Source organism: Triticum urartu, chromosome 1A, assembly GCF_056163025.1.
Source record: "Triticum urartu cultivar PI428250 chromosome 1A, HENAU_Tu73, whole genome shotgun sequence".
Lineage (NCBI taxonomy): Eukaryota > Viridiplantae > Streptophyta > Magnoliopsida > Poales > Poaceae > Triticum > Triticum urartu.
In genome coordinates, this window is record NC_141873.1 from 564,612,702 (window position 1) to 564,624,926 (window position 12,225).

Here is a 12,225-nt window from a genome sequence, read left to right on the forward strand (position 1 = left end):
TCCGTTTTCTACTAGTGATGATTACTTGAGCAGTTTTGGAAAAGGGCAATACAAGCTCACCAAAGGCAACATGATTATTGCAAGAGGAAAAATGGTCTCAGTTTTGTATCATGTTCATGCTAAGCTCTTTAGTGCTTCTGTCAATGCACTAGAGAAGGATGATCATTGTGCTCTATGGCACAAGAGACTTGGGCACATGAGTGAGAAGGGGATGACAGTGCTAGTGAAGAAAAAATTGTTGAAGGGTGTGAAAGGAGTTCACATCAAGAAATGTTCAGATTTTCTAGCAGGAAAGCAACACCGAGTTGCCTTCAAGACTCTACCTCCTCGCAAGAAGCCCGAGAAGCTAGACTTGATACATTCCGATGTTTGCAAAATGTCGGTAAGATCTCTTGGTGATCCACACTTGAGCAGTTAAGAGAGGTGATTAGAGACTAAATCATCAAATAATTCAGAAAAATTAAAAATAAAAAAAATTCAAAAAAAAATTTCAAAATTTTCAAAAAAAATTCAAAAAAAAAACCTTTAGTACCGGTTGGTAACACCAATCGGTACTAAAGGTCCCCCATACCAGGGCGCGAGCTCACGCCACGTGGTGGCACTTTAGCGCTGGTTCGTGCCGAACCGGTACTAAAGGGGGGGGCTTTAGTGCCCACACTTTAGTGCCGGTTCCATAACCGGCACTAAAGGCCCTTACAAACCGGTTTTAAAGCTCCGTTTTCTACTAGTGATGATTACTTGAGCAGTTTTGGAAAAGGGCAATACAAGCTCACCAAAGGCAACATGATTATTGCAAGAGGAAAAATGGTCTCAGTTTTGTATCATGTTCATGCTAAGCTCTTTAGTGCTTCTGTCAATGCACTAGAGAAGGATGATCATTGTGCTCTATGGCACAAGAGACTTGGGCACATGAGTGAGAAGGGGATGACAGTGCTAGTGAAGAAAAAATTGTTGAAGGGTGTGAAAGGAGTTCACATCAAGAAATGTTCAGATTTTCTAGCAGGGAAGCAACACCGAGTTGCCTTCAAGACTCTACCTCCTCGCAAGAAGCCCGAGAAGCTAGACTTGATACATTCCGATGTTTGCAAAATGTCGGTAAGATCAAGTACTAGGTGTATTCAAGCAATTCCAAGCCTCGGTTGAGAGAGAAACCAAGAAGAATTGAGAAGAAGATCAAGTGCATTCGCACTAATAATGGAGGAGAGTACATTGGGCCATTTGATGCATATTGCAAGCAGCAAGGTATTAGGCATCAATTTACTCCCTCGAAGACACCACAGCTGAATGGTCTTGCTGAGGGGATGAACAGGACAATTATGGAGAGAGTTAGATTCTTGTTGTCAAGTGCAAAGCTACGCAAACACTTTTGGGTTGAGGCTTTGATGACTGTAGTTTATCTTATTAATCTCTCACCAAGTTATCCTTTGCAGGGAGATGTTTAGACAATATTTCCCGCAGCAACTTTAGACAATATTTCCCGCAGCAACGCGCGGGGTATCATCTAGTTATTACAAAATGTGTCCGTATCTAGGCAAATTTAAGAGAAAAAATTGGGACGTTGGTAATATGAATTATGTGATGCCATCATACTAGGTGCCTGTATACATAGCAGAGATATCTCCTCAGAGCACAAGAGGATCCGTGAACTAGGTGCCTGTATACGACTCAAAAAAAACTAGGTGCCTGTATGCATAGCAGAGATATCTCCTCAGTCACAAGTACATGGATTGTTCATGTCAAGCTCACCGTGCAATTGATCATTCTGTAGTTATCTATCACCCTTGGTATTTTCTTGGCCTATGTGCTAGGCATGTTTGTTCCTTGGAGGTTGCTTGCAGTACTAGGTAATGCAATCATATTACTGAAGTTTGGTCTTGCTGCCACCATTTTGCAGTTTGTTCCCTCTTTTTGTGAGAGTTTTTAGTTAATTTATGGCACCAAGTTTCTGATGCAAATCTTTGGTACCCATTCTTTCAGGAATCTTGCCTTGTACGTTGTCGAATCCTGGTCTATTCTTCATTCCGGAGTCTCCAAGATGGCTGGTGTGTATATGCTCAAGTTCCATACATGAAACAGAGCATCATTCTGAAATCTGTAGTGACATTCTTTTTACTCATCCCTCTTCAGGCAAAGATGAACTTGATGGATGATTTCGTGAATCTTTACAAGTTTTGAGCGGTTTCGAGACTGACATCACAATGGAAGTGAATGATATAAAGGCAAGCACTTGCCCTTTTGTTTCTCTTGTTTCATTATCTTGGAAATCCTTTGCAAGTATTTTCAACATAGTATAAGTTTCTTATCATTGGTAATATGTCTATATGTATGTCATTCTTGTAGAAGCAACATCGTCGATTTTACATTTGAACTTTTGATTGCTGTTGTGCAGAGAGCCGTAGCATCTGCAAACAAAAATGCTACGCTCCATTTTCAGGAGCTAAATCAAAAGAAGTACCGAACTCCATTACTAGTAATTTCCATACCCTTTTTCACCTTTTTTGGTTCATTACATATGAAAACCACTGCATTTCTTTAAATGATAGTTATGCTACATTTGGGCAGATAGGAACTGGCCTTCTTTTTTTTAGAACGTAGACGCTGGGAGCGTCCGGCCTTAAATTAATAAAGTCCACTTCGGAACAGGTAGAGTAGCTAACCACGGACATTACAAGTTAGAGACAAAAGCAGGGGCTTACGCGAGGAGCAGAAAGCTTAAGGTTCAGAGCCTGACTGCGAGAATGGTTACAAGGCCGAAGCCCATGTCCTTGAGTACGCAGACTCGCCAAACTAAAGAGCCCACCCTTAGGTAGGCACCACCGGCTCCCTAGCCGCGACGTAAACCTGGTGAATACGGACTTGGGCGTGCTTCATGAGTTCAGCGTCCTTCGGCTTCACCAACGGACTCCATTGCTGCAAGAGGAAAGAGCATTTGTAGATAATATTAGTCGGATGCGTCGGGAGCTGTCCTTCGATGGTAAATTTGTTGCGTGTCAGCCACAGGGTCCAAAGAATCGCGCCAATGCTAGTCCACAACACCCTCTTGCCCTGGCCCTGGACCGAGTCCAGGAGCGCCACCAGTTCGTGCGAGGAGCGCGAATCCCACGAGACCCCGGCCGCCTCACGCATTGCACTCCAAGCAAAACGCGCCAGCGGGCAAAGGAAAAAGACATGGTTCGCGTTCTCTGGCGACCCGCACAGCGCACACGGCCCAGTGGCCGGGCCGTTCCTCTTTGCAATGTTAACAGATGTGGGCAGTCGATCGCGTAACAGCTGCCAGAGGAACACTTTGATTTTCAGAGGGACGCGGGCTTGCCAAAGCCCTTTAGCCACTGTTTGTACCGACCCTTGGCATAGTTTGTGGTACAACGACTTGACGGAGAACTTCCCAGACGCATTGAGGTGCCAGGAAACCCTATCTCATTCCCAGTTAGCGCCATGGGGCTATGAGTTGCAGCAAAGCCTCCCACTTTGCTGCTTCCTGCTCGTTCAGGTTACGGCGGAAGGCAATGGCCAGGGGATGAGCCAATGCCTCTGCCACTAGCTGGTCCGGCTCCACAGCTAGAGCATACAACTCTGGGAACACTTCCCAGAGAGGGCCTGTGCCCACCCACAAATCTAGCCAGAATCAGGTGGAGCGACCATTACTGAGTTGGAACTTAGCACCTTTATCGAAAGCGGGTCTGATGGCCTGTAGGTCTTGCCAAAAGGGAGAGCCCCTTGCTTCCCCTTCAAAGAAATTCTCGTTGGGGAAGTACTTGGCCCGAAGGATGTCAGCCCAAAGTCCAGTCGCTCCTTGCGAGAGTTTCCAGATCCATTTACACATGAGCGCTATGTTCTGTAGTCTGGTGTTGATGATCCCAAGTCCTCCCAAGGATTTGGGCCTACATACCGCAGCCCATTTTACCATGTGGTATTTGCGCTTAAGGCCCGACCCCTCCCAAAAAAATCATGCCCGTGGCGTGTCCAACTTGGCATGAACCCCTTCTGCCAATAGGAACAGCCCCATAGCAAACATGGGGAGCGAGGAAAGACTCGAGTTGGTGAGAAACAGTCTGGCTGCGGAGGACATAAACTTGCCACGCCACGGGCTCACCTTCTTCCCCGCCTTCCTTGTTAGAGGTGCCCATTCGTCTATCGTCACTCTTCGTGGCGCTAAAGGCAGCCCCAGATACGTAAAGGGAAATCTTCCCACTTTACAATTGAGGAGGTCTGCGATACGGTGCCCCTCCTCTCTGTCAATCCCCATAGACAGAACTTCACACTTGTGGAAGTTTATTTTTAGGCCGGACATCACTTCAAAACTTAACAGCAGGACCTTCACCGTAGCGATGCTGTGGTCGTCTGGTTGGAATAGTAGCAGAGTGTCGTCTGCGTACTGCAAGTGTGAGATCCCCCCTGGGATAAGGTGGCCAACCACACCCTTGATATGGCCAGCCGTGGTCGCCCTGCGCAGCATAGCCGCAAGGGCATCTACAACGAAGTTGAACAGGAGCGGGGAGATGGGATCGCCCTGACGCAACCCCCGCTTGTTTCTGAAGAAATTCCATACTTCTCCGTTTACCGAAATAGCAGTCTGGCCACCCGAGACCAGCTGCATAATCCGGTGCACCCACATGGCCGAGAAGCCTCGGCTAAGAAGGACCTGGCGCAAAAAATTCCAATGCACACGGTCGTAAGCTTTTTCAAAGTCAAGTTTTAGTAGAATAGCCGGCTCGTTGGTGCGTTTGAGCTCGTGGATGATCTCCTGGAGCGCAAGAGAGCCTTCTAGAATGTTTCGACCGCGTATAAAAGCCGTTTGGGTGCGGCTCATTGTGCGATGTGTAATCGGGACCAAGCGGGAGGTAGTGGCTTTAGAACATATCTTGAACGGTACGTTGATGAGCGCGATCGGCCTGAACTGGCGGATGTTATCTGCCCCGGCCACCTTAGGGATCAACGAGAGGATCCCGAAGTTTAGCCTAGAGATGTCTACCGTCCCGCGCATGAAACCGTTACACACGTCGAAGACTGGGCCCCGAAGAAGCAGCCAGAAGTGCTTGAACATGGCAACGGGCCAGCCGTCCGGGCCTGGCGCAGAATCTGTCTTCATGCTCATGAGAGCCGCATCAATCTCCTCGGTTAAGAAGGCTAGTCCCAGCTCCTCGTTTTCCCGTTCTGAGACGAGCTGTGAAGGGTCCCAAATGGCAGCGTGAACCCCTGCACGCTGTTCTTCGCTCGTCCCCATAATATTGATATAGAAATCATACACGTGCCGTGAAATGGCCTCCTGCGTTAACAACAATCCTTGGTTGGATTGCAAGCGGAGGATCGCACATCGGCGCCGTCTCCCGTTGGCGTAGGCTTGGAAATACTTAGTATTCACGTCACCTTTGAGGATCCACTTTAGGCCTCCCCTGCGCCTCCAGTACTCCTCTTCCGCCCGCAGCAAGGACTGAACTTGGTTCTCCAGCGCGTAGCGTCTAGCCCATTCCAGTTCGGAGAACGGCCTAGGGTCAGCTTGCTGGTCAATACTCGCGATCTCGGCTAGAATACCCTCTCTTAGCGATCGCGCCTGCTTGCCCAAGTTGGCTCCCCAGCCCTTGAGGCAAGCCCGGAGGCGGTCCCTACCGCGATCCAGAAGTCCATTGGGCCCCTTTGGTAACCCACCTGGCTGACACAAGCTGCCCACTTTTCCCTAAAGAAGGAGTCAAAGTCAGGATACTCGAACCACGCCATCTCAAAGTAGAAACGAGGGCTGCGGCGCATCCTTTCCTCCCCTGAAGCCAGGATAAGTGGCACATGGTCCGAGCCGATCCGGGTCTCTGCTACTAACGAACAGAGCGGATACAGCAGTTCCCACTCCAGGGAGATGAAGACTCTATCAAGCACCGACCGCACAGGGTCCAATTGCTTGTTCGTCCACGTGTAGCATGCGCCCGACCTAGCTACTTCCCTAGTAGCCATCGAGGCGATCGCATTGTTGAACATGGACACCCTCGTCCAATTGATGTTATTATTGTTTTTATCCGCACCCGAGTGAAGAAGATTAAAGTCGCCCCCCACCACTAGGGGCGTGAGCGTGTTGCTCACCGCAAGAACCTTAGCTTGCAGTTCGGCTAGAAACGCGGCCAAACACGCGTGATCTGCTGGCCCATAGACCTGGATCACCACCAGCTCCCTCTGAGTCTGACGGTGGCGAATGTGGCCCGCCAGGAAAAAGGTGCCCGCATCCCACGTGATCACCTCGTATATAGCTTGGTCGAAACCCAAAAGCATACCTCCGGAGTGCCCGTTTGCGGCAAGGTGATACCAGGAGAACCTTTCCAGGGGGTCTATAGATAGTAGGTCGTGGTGCCGGAAGTCCGATTTAGTGGTCTCCTGTAATGCTACAATATCTATCCCTTCTTTGTGCATGTACTCCTTCAGTTGTGATCTCCTGCCCGCGTGGCCGAACCCACGAATATTCCAAAAGATAGCCCGCATCTAGATGATTCTATTCCGGAGACGGATGCCCCTAGAGGACACCGCTTTGGCAACTCGCCTCGCCTTGACCCTGCAAGGCGAAGGAGGGGGGGGCAACCCCTGTTGCCAACACCACCTCATTGGGCCGAGACGATAGAGCGTGCGAAGCCCCTGCCTCCTGCTCTATCTGAACTGCACGCGCTGCTGCCGCTGCAGCGATCGCTGCTTGCGCCTGTTCGGTCGCACGTAACAAAGGCACCAGCTCGCGCATACCCCCAGAGTAAGACGCGTCCACCCCACTCTCCCATAACACCTCACATAAATGATCGTCAGAAAAGGACTGCAGAATCGTAAAACGGGGGGAGGGTTACCTGATGTCTCGAGGTTCTTCTGCGCCTGGATGAGCTGGGCCCGCTGCATCGCCGACAGGCCAGCCTTTGCGCCCCTGGAGCGCGAGCTGGAGCGGACCAGAGCCGCTGCCACCGCCTTGGACCACTTGGCCTAGGTAATCGGGGCCGCCTTGGATGCCTCCTGGAGCAGCGCGTCGCCAATGGGCAGCACGGTGGGAGTGGCAAGCGCCATCACCGCCTGCCTCAGCGTAGGCGGCGCGCCCAGCGACTCCATGCGCCTGATCCCCTCTGTGGTCACCTTGCGCCCCGCAAGCTTCTTCGTCTGCCGCATGGACCCACTCTTGCTGCCGTCGTGCCCACCCGAAGCCGGCGAAGCAACCAAGGATGGGAGGACGGTGCTCACGGACAGCAGAATCGGCGTGCGATCTCCCGCGGGCACACCAGTGTCACAGGAGGCCGTGTGCCCCTTGTCGAGCCCGGACGGCACCTGGAGAGTCACCAGCCCCAAGTTGGAGCCGTATTGGTTGGCCATGTCCGTCTCCATCGGCCCCACCGAGGAAGCCGGTCTTGATGCGGCTGGACCGGTGGCGAGCTCGCCCCCCTGATGCCAAGCTTCTCCCATGCCGCCGTGTCAATGGAATCATCCTCCATGCTCGCATCGGGATCCTTTTCATGCTCCTTGTCCTTTTCCTTGTCGCCCGGATCCGGGCTCTTGTTGTTGCTTGGCGGCGGAGGAGGAGGAAGTGCCGGAGCCCCGCGACGAGGTGCGAGCTCCCGCTCAAGCTTGATGAGGTAGCCTTCTCCGTTGAGCCATAGCTGAACCGATCCCTGCAGCTTCTCGGGCTTGCGACAGGCGAAACGCATCCTCACCGGGCCAGAGTGGATCAAGGACAGCTCATCTACCACCAGCGGGCGGCCCAGCATCGTCATCCCGGCCATGAGGCGGTCCACCTTACGGTGCTTGGAGGGAATGCCCCAGAGCTTCACCCAGACCTCGGGCATCGACTCTCCTTTGGGTTCGTCTGCCACGGCGTCGCGGATGAGAGCAGTAATGTTGTTGAGGGACAGAAAGATCTTGCCACTGCGGGTCGCCATGCGCAGCATCGCCGGGTCCGGGAAGACCACGGAGAAGCAATCTTCATCGATCTGAGCCACCTGCCAGTCCCACTCTCCCTCAAACAGATGAGGCACCTCCACCTCCAAGATCTCCTTCGACAGCACGCCCGGGGCCGCAGAGAGGATGGCGGCATTGACCCCGAAACCGCTCTGCGCGTCGTCAGCAGCTTCGGGGAACTGCAGGCAGAAGAAGCCCCCTCCTGGGATGGCATGGCCCATGGTCTGGAGGAGCAACGGCTTGCCACGGGAGGGGCAGCAAGCCAAGATGTGGCCCTCCTAAGAGCAGAGGATGCAGAGAGGCGCGAACTTGCAGGAGCTCTGAAAGTGCCCCGCCCTGCAACACTTGAAACACTCTCTGTCGTCAGCGTCCTCCATCGGGATTGGCTCGGCCTCCGTGCCCTTCGACGACCCCGCCTGTAGCGAGGACGGCAGCTTGGAGCCCGCCGGCCCCGCGGCCTTGAACTTCTTCTTCTTCGACGCGAAATGGTCGCCGGTCTGGTCGCCTTGGAACTGTGGCATCTCCTCCATGCGCTTGAGCTCGAGCCCCTTTCTCTTGTGCTCTTCTTTCCTCCGCTTCTTGCGTTCCTGGTCCTTCACCCACCACGCCGGCGGCGGCCCCCATCCACCCGACTCGCCTTCGCGCGCCGCGCCATGCGCCTTGCACCGCACCTCGCGCTCGCGGCCGCGCTCCGACACCGCAACAGGAGGAGGGAGGGGGCGCTTGTCCAACCGCCGCTCGCCCTTGGAACCCATGGCCACCACCTCGGCAAAGGAGCGCACGAGGGGCGGCGGAGGGGGAATGGGGAAGAGGGAGCGAGCAGAGTGACCGAGACGGCGCACCTCCGATTTGGTGGCTGGAAAACCTAGCGACGGATCTAGGGTTCCTCTGGGCAGCCACAACCACTTAAGTACTGGATCCACTGGGCTTGGGCCATTTGGACCGGGCCGGCCACCCACAGGCCCAGTGGGAGCCTGGCTGCACTGCCCCTGATGGACCGCCCGCTCGTGGGGTGGATCGGGATCCGAAGTGGGCCGAGCACCCTGGGATCCACCCCGGCCCACCTGGCCCGCCAGCGCCAGGGCTCCAACCCTAGGGCCTGGCAACTCCGACGCCGTCACCGCCTCCTTGGCAGCCGCCGCCGGCGCAGCAGCCACCCCTGTGCTCTGCGAGCTCGCCCGTAACAGGAGCCCGACCTCCGACTCCGGCGCAGAGAGGCCAGCACCCCGCCGACGCGGAGACCTCGACCGGACCGCCCGACGCGCCGCTCCGACCGAAGGAACATGCCGATGAGGACCACGGCCCCCGGGCGCGAAGGCACGCCGCCTGCTAGGGTGAAGCGAGCCCCCGAGCTCCGCCGCCCTGGCTACGAAATCCCCGACCGAGCTTAGGGACGGGCCCTGGGCCGTCCCCTCCCCGTCGACGACTGCGTCCGCCTCCGCATCTGATTCCTCCCCCGCCAGGGCCTAAAAATGGCTACCGGACCTGTCGCCAGCGCCCGCCGGCGCATCGCACCGCCCCTCCCTGGGCGCAGCGCTCGCCGGCGCCACGCCGGACTTGACCAGCGTCCACTCCGCCGAGCCCTGCCGGCTTTCCACCGCTTCCCCCGCGTCGCCCCCTCCGTCCCCCGTAGGATCGCCTCTCCATACAGGAGCCGTTGGAGACATCTCTCTCCGTCCGCTCGGAACTGGCCTTCTAGTACTACAAAATTTATGTGGGATAAATGGCATATTGTTCTATCCAAGTAGAGTATTCAGAGGTGCAGGTGAGTTATGTCCGGTGCTTTTCTTCTCGTTGAAGCATATCAAGTTCCAGGCATGGCTTTTTTGATGGAATTATGATACCTTTGCTAAATTAGGTTAGAACAGGAGGAGCATTCAGATAACCATAATTCTTTTTTTGCGGGGCAGATAACCATAATTCAGCGAGATGTCGTGAGTAACAATTCAGAGCAAGCATCTGAATTTCACAACCGATGCATTAGCAAAGTATTATTCTTCAGTTCCAACTCTGAACGAACATTTTCAGATCCTCCCGATGGGCATCAAGAGTTTCACGGGGAGCTTCGCGACACTGGCCAACATGCTCACTTCCTTCAGGGTGACAATGACAGCAAACCTGCTGCTTAGCTGGAGCGCTAGCGGTACGGGACCTAGGTTACAATTCATCTTATAAACCGTATATCAGGTAAGAGTTGGTTTGCACAGATTGGAAATCTAGGCGATGGGAGTGTTCAAGCTAGTTCCCACAAAGTGAACGTAGTAGTGCGAGTCATGTTTCTTTTTTCCATCATCTTCTGTAAGAAAGTCGCAGGAAAAAAACATATTTTAAGGGGAACAACCTACATGCTCGTGTGTTTCCCTCTTGCAGCAGCACAGAGCCTGTCTTGCTAGGCCTTTAAACGTACGGCCTTTGATGGTTTCTATCTTAACTACCGGCGAAGAAACTGTTGGGACCGGTGAATCAAAAAATTTGTGCTGATGGATGAAATTGCTGCAACCGGCGAAACAAAAGCTGGAAACGACAAATTAAGAAGCTGCAACCGGGTAAATAAAAATAAATAAAAGGCATGCAGGAGCACAGCGCCTTGCAAACAATGTTGTTGCATCCGCATGGGTTGCGAGCATCGTCGCCTCGACAATGTCGACATTGCAGAGGAGGGCGCGGAGCAGCTCGTCGTTGCCTCATCCACGTCCTCTCACATCGCAGCAAGCCAGCAACAGTTGGGTTCTTGAGCTCTCAGCAGCAGATAGAGCTCGCAACGGGGGTGGGTGGTTGCCCGCGGGAGGGTGGGGGCAGCGAGCGCACTGTGCCGTGCTGCAGACGTGAGAGATGGACGATGGGGAGAAAGAAGTGGCCATGAATTGGCAAGAGAAGGAGAAATAAAGTGGGCGGGAACGAAGGAGAAGGTATGCGAGGGGATAAGAAAACGAGTGGTAGAGAAGATAAGGCAGGAAAAAAGGAAGGATGTGGAACGCAGGATCTCTCATGATCACGCGGTTCCCACGAGACCGGCGCAAAGCTTCCGCCGGCCGTCCGTCAGCCTTTTTAAAAAAACTACCAATTGCACGCCCGGGTAACATAAGGGACACATCATGTTAAAAAAAACATAAGGAACTCTTGAATTTTTTTTTTGCTGCTCAAACTTCTGCAGCTTTTCTATATTTTTTTCCCTGAGAATAATAGCAAAAATAGACGTTGTGGATCAAGATCCTGAACACGCGCCATCCCACGAATCCGGATCATGGACAGTGACGCAGGCGTAACTATATAACTCAGGCACTAACCTTGTGCTATGACGTGTTTCTCTGTCGTGCCATCTCACGACCCAGTTGATGCACAACGCTAGCGGCCGCGACTTGGACGAGACCAGGGCTCGACGTCGGCCCGTTCGATTATTTACCTATACATATGACGCACTATTGACCATGCATATATATACGAGCGAATATGATATCAGAACACTTGCACCTTGAGCTTCCTTCAGATCACCACCCCCTCTGTTGTCTTCGCCTATACGCCCTCCACCGTTCCTTCATAATATCGAATAGAGTGCGGGCAACATGGAAAGCGTGGAAACCATGGACGGCGTGGACGATCCAGTCCAACATCTCGCTACTCCCGCAGTGCAAATGGTTACCGACTAGTAGCAGTATGTTTGTGTGTTTTTGTTTTGGTACAGCGAAGATGGAGGGAGGGCCTACTTTTCTAAGCGCCAAAAGTGAAGAAAGAAAACTGCGGGCATTTCATTTGCAACAGCATGCGGCCAAATCAGTATTCTTCACTGGAGCCAGTGTTACTACTTTGTCCAAAGCGCGTCAAGAGTCTTGCACCGGTCGTCTTACGTTCTTGCGTATATTCTGATTCCGGAAGGTGTGAAGACTTGTAATCCCGGTCGTGGCGAATAATCTACAGGGATGAAAGCAACTGGACCTACTGGTTTGACGTATGGCCCACTGGTTTTGATTCATCGTAAGTGTAGTGTGTTCTTAGTTCCTTTCCCGCAAAAAAAAAAGTGTAGTGTGTTCTTCACCCCAGCCTGTTCGTCCATCCACAACCACGCAAGCCACATCATAAGAAAAAAGGGACTGGGAGTCAGGTAAACTTACGAGGGCAGGAAGGAGCACGTCCCACTGAAACCACCGGCCGTAAGCAGAACGACTCGCAAGGTAATTTTACAACATGCATGGAGATAAAGTTACACTGTGCATGCAAGAAACCAATCCGGTTTTGTTTTGTTTTGCATGCAACGTAGTTTTACAGCGGGATATAGACTATTTAAGCCCAAATTCTTTAAAGCGCACACGCACTTTTTGAAAG

The 12,225-nt window shown here is 52.8% G+C and overlaps 1 pseudogene; it reads right to left on the reverse strand.

Annotated features, from left to right (window-relative positions):
- Nucleotides 1-7,070: 7,070 nt before the first annotated feature.
- Nucleotides 7,071-9,572, reverse strand: LOC147992792 (uncharacterized; annotated as a pseudogene).
- Between the last annotated feature and the right edge of the window lie 2,653 nt (nt 9,573-12,225).